General features: G+C 48.0%; 1 protein-coding gene across 6 annotated transcripts in view; it reads right to left on the reverse strand.

Moving 5' to 3' along the window:
* The window catches only part of GNB1L (G protein subunit beta 1 like), a 66,183-nt gene extending 61,094 nt beyond the window's left edge, over positions 1 to 5,089 (reverse strand). For 2 of the 6 annotated variants that reach the window (XM_053279375.1, XM_053279374.1), the window contains exon 1: positions 4,794 to 5,084. The gene's annotated coding sequence lies outside the window, so the exon portion shown is untranslated. Of the gene's footprint in view, positions 1 to 4,793 lie in introns of all 6 variants that reach the window. The other 4 variants (XM_053279379.1, XM_053279369.1, XM_053279371.1 and 1 more) reach the window with 4 other exon arrangements.
* Positions 5,090 to 6,000: the final 911 nt, after the last annotated feature.

Consider the following 6,000-nt stretch of genomic DNA (forward strand, 5'->3'; position numbering starts at 1 on the left):
CTATAAGTGGCATCATCCCAAGGTAGGTCAAAACACACCCCTTGACAGCAGCATCACAATGACTCCATGCCCATTTTTTATTTTCTGCAAGCACGCTCAAGTGAACTTTTGTCTTAAATTCTCAGCTACAGCAATAACCGGATGGCTTTCCCATCAATTCACTCTTTCTTTTCCTTTTTCGGAGATCACTTCTAACTGCTCTGCAGAGACTCATTATTCTGAAACAGCTCAAGAGTTAACAATGAATGCTGAGGCCGTGCTCACTTGAAACTCTTTGTACAGCCGTCAACATTTTTAATATTAAAGAATCCATAAATCCATCCACCTGGATCTGCTGGATCAAAGTAACTTTTCCTCCCTTTCAGACCCCACCCGCATATATTAAATTGAGGCTTGACTCCAGGTTTATGCAAATTTAAACTGGATGGTGTGAGAGTTCAAAGAGCGGAAAACGGGGATAGTTTAGGTTGTGAGTTTTTCAGCACAAGAGAGTTCAGTTTCCTGTAATATGACCAGAACGCATCCATCTTGGAAAAGGGGATCCTGAGAATTGGTTTCATTTTCTTTGCAAAAAGCCAACTCGTTACAGCTGGCTGGTTCAATAGTTTTTATGCTGCCAACAGAACAGATATGCATGTTTTTTATGGAGAGGCTTATGGAAAAATCTAAATCTCAAAGTAAAAGCTATATACGATATGGGACTACACACGACAACAAGGGCTACAATGCAAGGTTTACACAGGAAGAACAGAAAGGATGGAAATCTTAAAAACATGTGAGAGACAACGATTAAAGGATAGGAAGAAATGAAAAAAGGGTTACAGCAAACTATATTATATCAGAAATTGCTATGGCCAGAATATAGGGACCTGCAATTTACGGAGTCAGATCACTGGTCCATCTACATCAGGTCTGCAGTGTTCCCTGTAAGAGGGATTCCCAGATGTTGTTGACTACAACTCCCAGAATCCCCAGCTGCAATGGCTTTTGGCTGGGGATTCTGGGAGTTTTAGTCAATAACATCTGGGAATCTCTCTTACAGGGAACACTGGTGCCAACCAGTGTTCCCTTTAAGGCGTGCGCATGTGCGCGCACTCACAAGTTTTTTGATATCCGCTCTGTAAATTTTTAGATCCCGCTCAGGTTGAATCAGGAAGACCCCACTCTGAATACACTGCCTTGATACTGCCGACCAGAACAAAACTCATTCCGTACACAGATGAAAAAAAAATTAGAGAGAACACTGGTTGGCACCCCAGTAAACCGTTGTCCGAGGGTGACCATCTTATCTTGAGTCAGGAAAGGGCCACCCTGCATCAAGGAACTGACTGGACCCAGGCCTCGTAGCATCTTGGGCCTGCAGAGCAAGTGATTTCCTGTTCTCCTCTATGGATGGAAAATGAAGTTCCAGTAACTAACTTTTGTAAAATTTCCCAGTCTGGTCACACAAAGGCCATTTCCTTCATCGCTCCAGACGAGTGGTTAATCAGGCCTGCTCAACTTTGGCCCCTGGCTGGTTTTTGGACTACAGTTCCCATAATCCCTAGTCACAGTGGCCAATAGCCAGGGATGATGGGAGTTGTAGGCCAACATTTGCAGGAGGGCCGAGGTTGAGCAGGCCTGGATGAGTTTCATGCCTGCAAGTTGGGGCACGGGGACGTTATGGGCTTTTGCTTGTTCGTCAGCTTCTTGCCACGGATGCTTTAAAATTGCAAATCGCTCAGGACTCCCAAGCCTTTCCTTTTCACGTCAATCAGTTGGTTGAGGTTTAGTCGCATTTGCTTGGGCTTAATATGATTTGGGGCACATCCCTTTGCCCTCCAGATATGGCTCGCTGCCAGAAATGTGGAGTGCTGCATATGGAGAACTCTGCGCAGAGAATCCGCGGTGGCGTCCTCAGATCACTAAGGAGCGAGGGGGATTTTTGAGAGCTGGTCCCGGCTGTTTGGCTGTGAGGAAAGCAGTGATCCTGCTAACAAGGGTTCCCAGGTGTTGTTGACTACAACTTCCAGAATCCCCAAGCAAAAGCCATTGCAGCTGGGGATTCTGGGAGTTGTAGTCAACAGCATCTGGGAATGCCTGTTAGAGGGAACACTGGAAGGGAAGTCGTCACATCATGGAGTGTCAGAGTTGGAAGGGGCTTGGAAGTGCAGGAATCTTCCTTAGTATCCCTGACGGATGGCTGTCCAGCCTCTGTTTGAAAACCTCCAGAGAAGGAGAGTCCACTATCGCATGAGGCAGACTGTTCCACTGTTAAACAGTTCTCACATTTAGGAATGTCCCCCCCACTGTCTAGCCTAAATCTGCTTCCTTGGCATTTCAACCCATTGGTACATAGGAACACAGGAAGCTGCCTTCTACCGAATCGGAGGAGAGCATCTGCTTGGCATACAGAAGGTCCCAGGTTCAATCCCTGGCAGCATCTCCAGGTATATGAATACGGCGCAGATATTTATATACCACTTTGCCAACCAAAGTTCCCAAAGTGGTTCACAGAGATATAAATAAATAAAAGATTATTCCCCGTCCCCAAAGGGCTCATCATCTTAAAATGAAACAGAAGATAGACACCAGCAACGGCCACTGGAGGGATGCTGTGCTGGGGATGGATAGGGCCAGTTGCTCTCCCCCTGCTCAATAAAAAGAATCACCACTTCAAAAAGGTGCCTCTCTGCTCAGTTAGCAGGTAGAGAGTCCTGCATGAAACTTTGGAGAGCAGGTGCCAGTTAGCAGGGTTGCACAACCTTGGCCCTCCTGCAAATGTTGGACTACAGTTCCCAACATCCCTATTGGCCAAGGTGGCTGGGGATTATGGGAGTTGTAGGCTGGGGATTCAGGGAGTTGTAGTCAACAACATCTGGGAAGCCTTGTTAGAGGGAACTCTGGTGTGATGTTATTTTGTTTCCTAGAAAGAGAAGCGTTGTTAGCTAGTAAAAATGGGTTTCACACAAACACACTATTTAGTAGTCATCATATGCATGAGTTCCATGATCCTGAATGCTAAGGTAGCCAATCATTGATGGCTGATAATGTTAATGTTTTTGTTGATGTCCCCATCAACAATATGTCCCAATCAACAATATGGGGCTATTGGCAACCCAAAGCCTGCAGCCCACCTGAACCACAAAGGACTGTGGTAGGGAGGGAGAACGGAAAGGAGTTGGAGCTCATTAATTATTTCGTTATTACTGAAAATTACTGGTTTGATCTGAGCCATCGGTTCTTCCCATTAGCTGAAAATAAGGGACAAATAGCATCTCGTAAGGGACAGACAATTTGAGGCTGGAATTAGGGATGTCCCTGGTAATAAGGTACTGTTGGTAACCCTATCCCTGCTTCAGGCACACCAAAGCCTTGGATTGCCATGGCCTGGCTGGGAAACCGTCTGGGATCCCTCCCATATGCAGTTAATGCATGTTGCATCAGAAGCGGTGTTCCCTCCAATAGGGATTCCCAGAAGTTGTTGATTACAACTCCCAGAATCCTCAGCTGCAATGGCTTTTGCTTGGGGATTCTGGGAGTTGTAGTCCACAACATCTGGGAATCGTTGTTAAGAGGGAACACTGATCAGAACTGACAATAGCCAGATTGTCCAGTGGTTAGAGCTGATACCAGGTCCTCTAAAAGAGGATTCCCCCTCTTCATCAGCTCAAAGCAGCCTATCAAGAAATCCAAGTCTACGAACCACAGACTCACACCCAGGAAGTGAGGAAAAAATGGAAACAAACAGCCCTGAATTCAAATCTTGTTGCAAACCTGGCTTACTGGGCTGAAAGCACTACACGCAGGGTTTCTTAGCCTTGGCTCCCCAGATGTTGTTGGACTACAACTCCCATCATCCCCAGACATGGCCTCTGTGGCTGAGGATGATGGGAGTTGTAGTCCAGCAACATCTGGAGGTTCGAGGTTAAGAAACCCTGCACTACGGCATTGCCACCTTGAGAAGAAGGTGGCAGTTGACTGGTTTTTGCAGGTGGGTTGTGAGCGGGCTTAGGGAGGCCACAGAAAGCATTGCAGAGACGCCCACAGAGATCAAAACCTTGTGGTAGCGCGTATGAATCGCGCCCTTTGCTAAGCAGGGTCTGCCTTGGTTTGCATTCGGATGGCCGACGACATGCAAGTGCTGTACGATAGTCGCCTTAAGGGATGGGGCCATAACTCAGTGGAAGAGCATCTAGGTCGCAGGTTCACTCTCTGCCAGCATCCCCAGGTAGGGCTGGGAGAGACTCCTGCCTGAAACCTTGGAGAGCCGCTGCCAGTCAGTGTTTAGACAATACTGAGCTGGATGGACCAATGGTCTGACTCCGTATATGGCAGCTTCTTCTGTTCCCAAAACAAATAAACAAAGCCTGCATGCCTCCCAACTCAGGAGACACTCTTAGGTTGCTTGCTGCTTATCCACTCCCGTAGCAGAGCTCCTCTACCTTTAATAACTACAGAGCAGGCAGAAATCCACCAGGCATAGCCCTTTCACTGTAATAAGAAGAGCCCCCATCCAATGAAGCACTCTTAGGGTTGCTAACTGGTTCATCATCCCTCACCCCACCGCCTGGCAGAGCTCCTATGCCTGGAGCAGCTGCAGAGCAGGCAGAAACACAACAGGTACAGCCTTTCTGCTGCATAAGTAGTAAAAGACCCACTCTGCCTCCAGTAGGGCACTACTGAGCTCCCACAGGGAAATGGTTACACCTGCGGGATTTCTGCCTGCCCTCATTGCTTAGATTGAAAGGCTCTCCACCGCCCCTTCCTTCCCCGCAGCCCAAGTGGGGAGGACCCCAATAACAGAGACTCACCGTCAGCAGGAGACCTCCCCCAATTGGAAGGGAGGAGGGGGCAAAGCAGCCCAACTGCCACTAGGAACCCCTTAGTGCGCAGGCGCGAAAGCCAAACCGGCCGAACCCCCGTAAGACCTCCTTTTAGCCAAAAGAAGGGAAAGGATTATCGATTGCTCGTCGATCCGCACAAGATGCCTAACCGGCGCCGTAGACTTCTGGAGGTAGGCAACTAGGCAAGCGGGCCGAGCGCCGAACAACACCAGGAGTGAGTGCGAGAGCACATCACGTGACGCAGGCGCCGACTTCCTCGGCGTCTCTCGCGCTCGGTGCCTAAAGGCGAAGAGTGCGCATGCGCCAACTGTTGGTGATGGTTGCTAAGGCAGGCTATCCCTCCTGGATACGTTGTCAAGTTGCGTCTTGGGGAAGCTGGCGATGAAGGAGGAGGAAGAGACTGCAATAATGTACACACGTGTACAACTCTGCATGCTCAATTATTCACAAGTTGTGCTCAGTGCACGTTCAATCTGTGTACAATGTATGCACCTACAGAGCTCTGTGCACGTACACTTATTCGCACATTTTTAATGTTCATGAGGAAGTAACACTTCCATGGATGCATATAAAGTCATTCACACATACATGTATATAAACACGTGTACACACATGCAGGGAGCCACCTAATGGCACAGCGGGGAAATGCTTGACTAACAAGCATAAGGTTGCCAGTTTGAATCCCTGCTGTTATGTTTCCTATATCAGGCAGCAGCGATATAGGAAGATGCTGGAAGGCATCATCTCGTACTGCACAGGAGGAGGCCATGGTAAACCTCTCCTGTATTCTACCAAAGACAACCACAGGGCTCTCGCCAGGAGTCAAAATCAACTTGACGGCACACTTTATCTTACACACGGGCAATGTAGTGTCTGAATAGGGTTCGTGTTATTCTGTGAGGCACAAAGTTTACAATTTCTGCAATGGAGCTGTAAACATAATTATGCCAAGAGTTTTACAACCAAAATAATCACCTCTCTCCCTATCTATTGCAAAGGATGAGAGAGCTTGCAACGGATTCACTACGCATTCATCAGAAGGAAAGGAACATAAGGACATAGAGAACTGCCTCCTACTGAGTCAGACCCTTTGGCCTTCTAGCTCAAAGTTGTCTACATTGACTGGCAGCAGCTCTCCAGGGATTGAGGCAGATGTCTTTCCCACCCCTACCTG

This window comes from Hemicordylus capensis, chromosome 15 (assembly GCF_027244095.1).
Source record: "Hemicordylus capensis ecotype Gifberg chromosome 15, rHemCap1.1.pri, whole genome shotgun sequence".
NCBI classification, from domain to species: Eukaryota; Metazoa; Chordata; class Lepidosauria; order Squamata; family Cordylidae; genus Hemicordylus; species Hemicordylus capensis.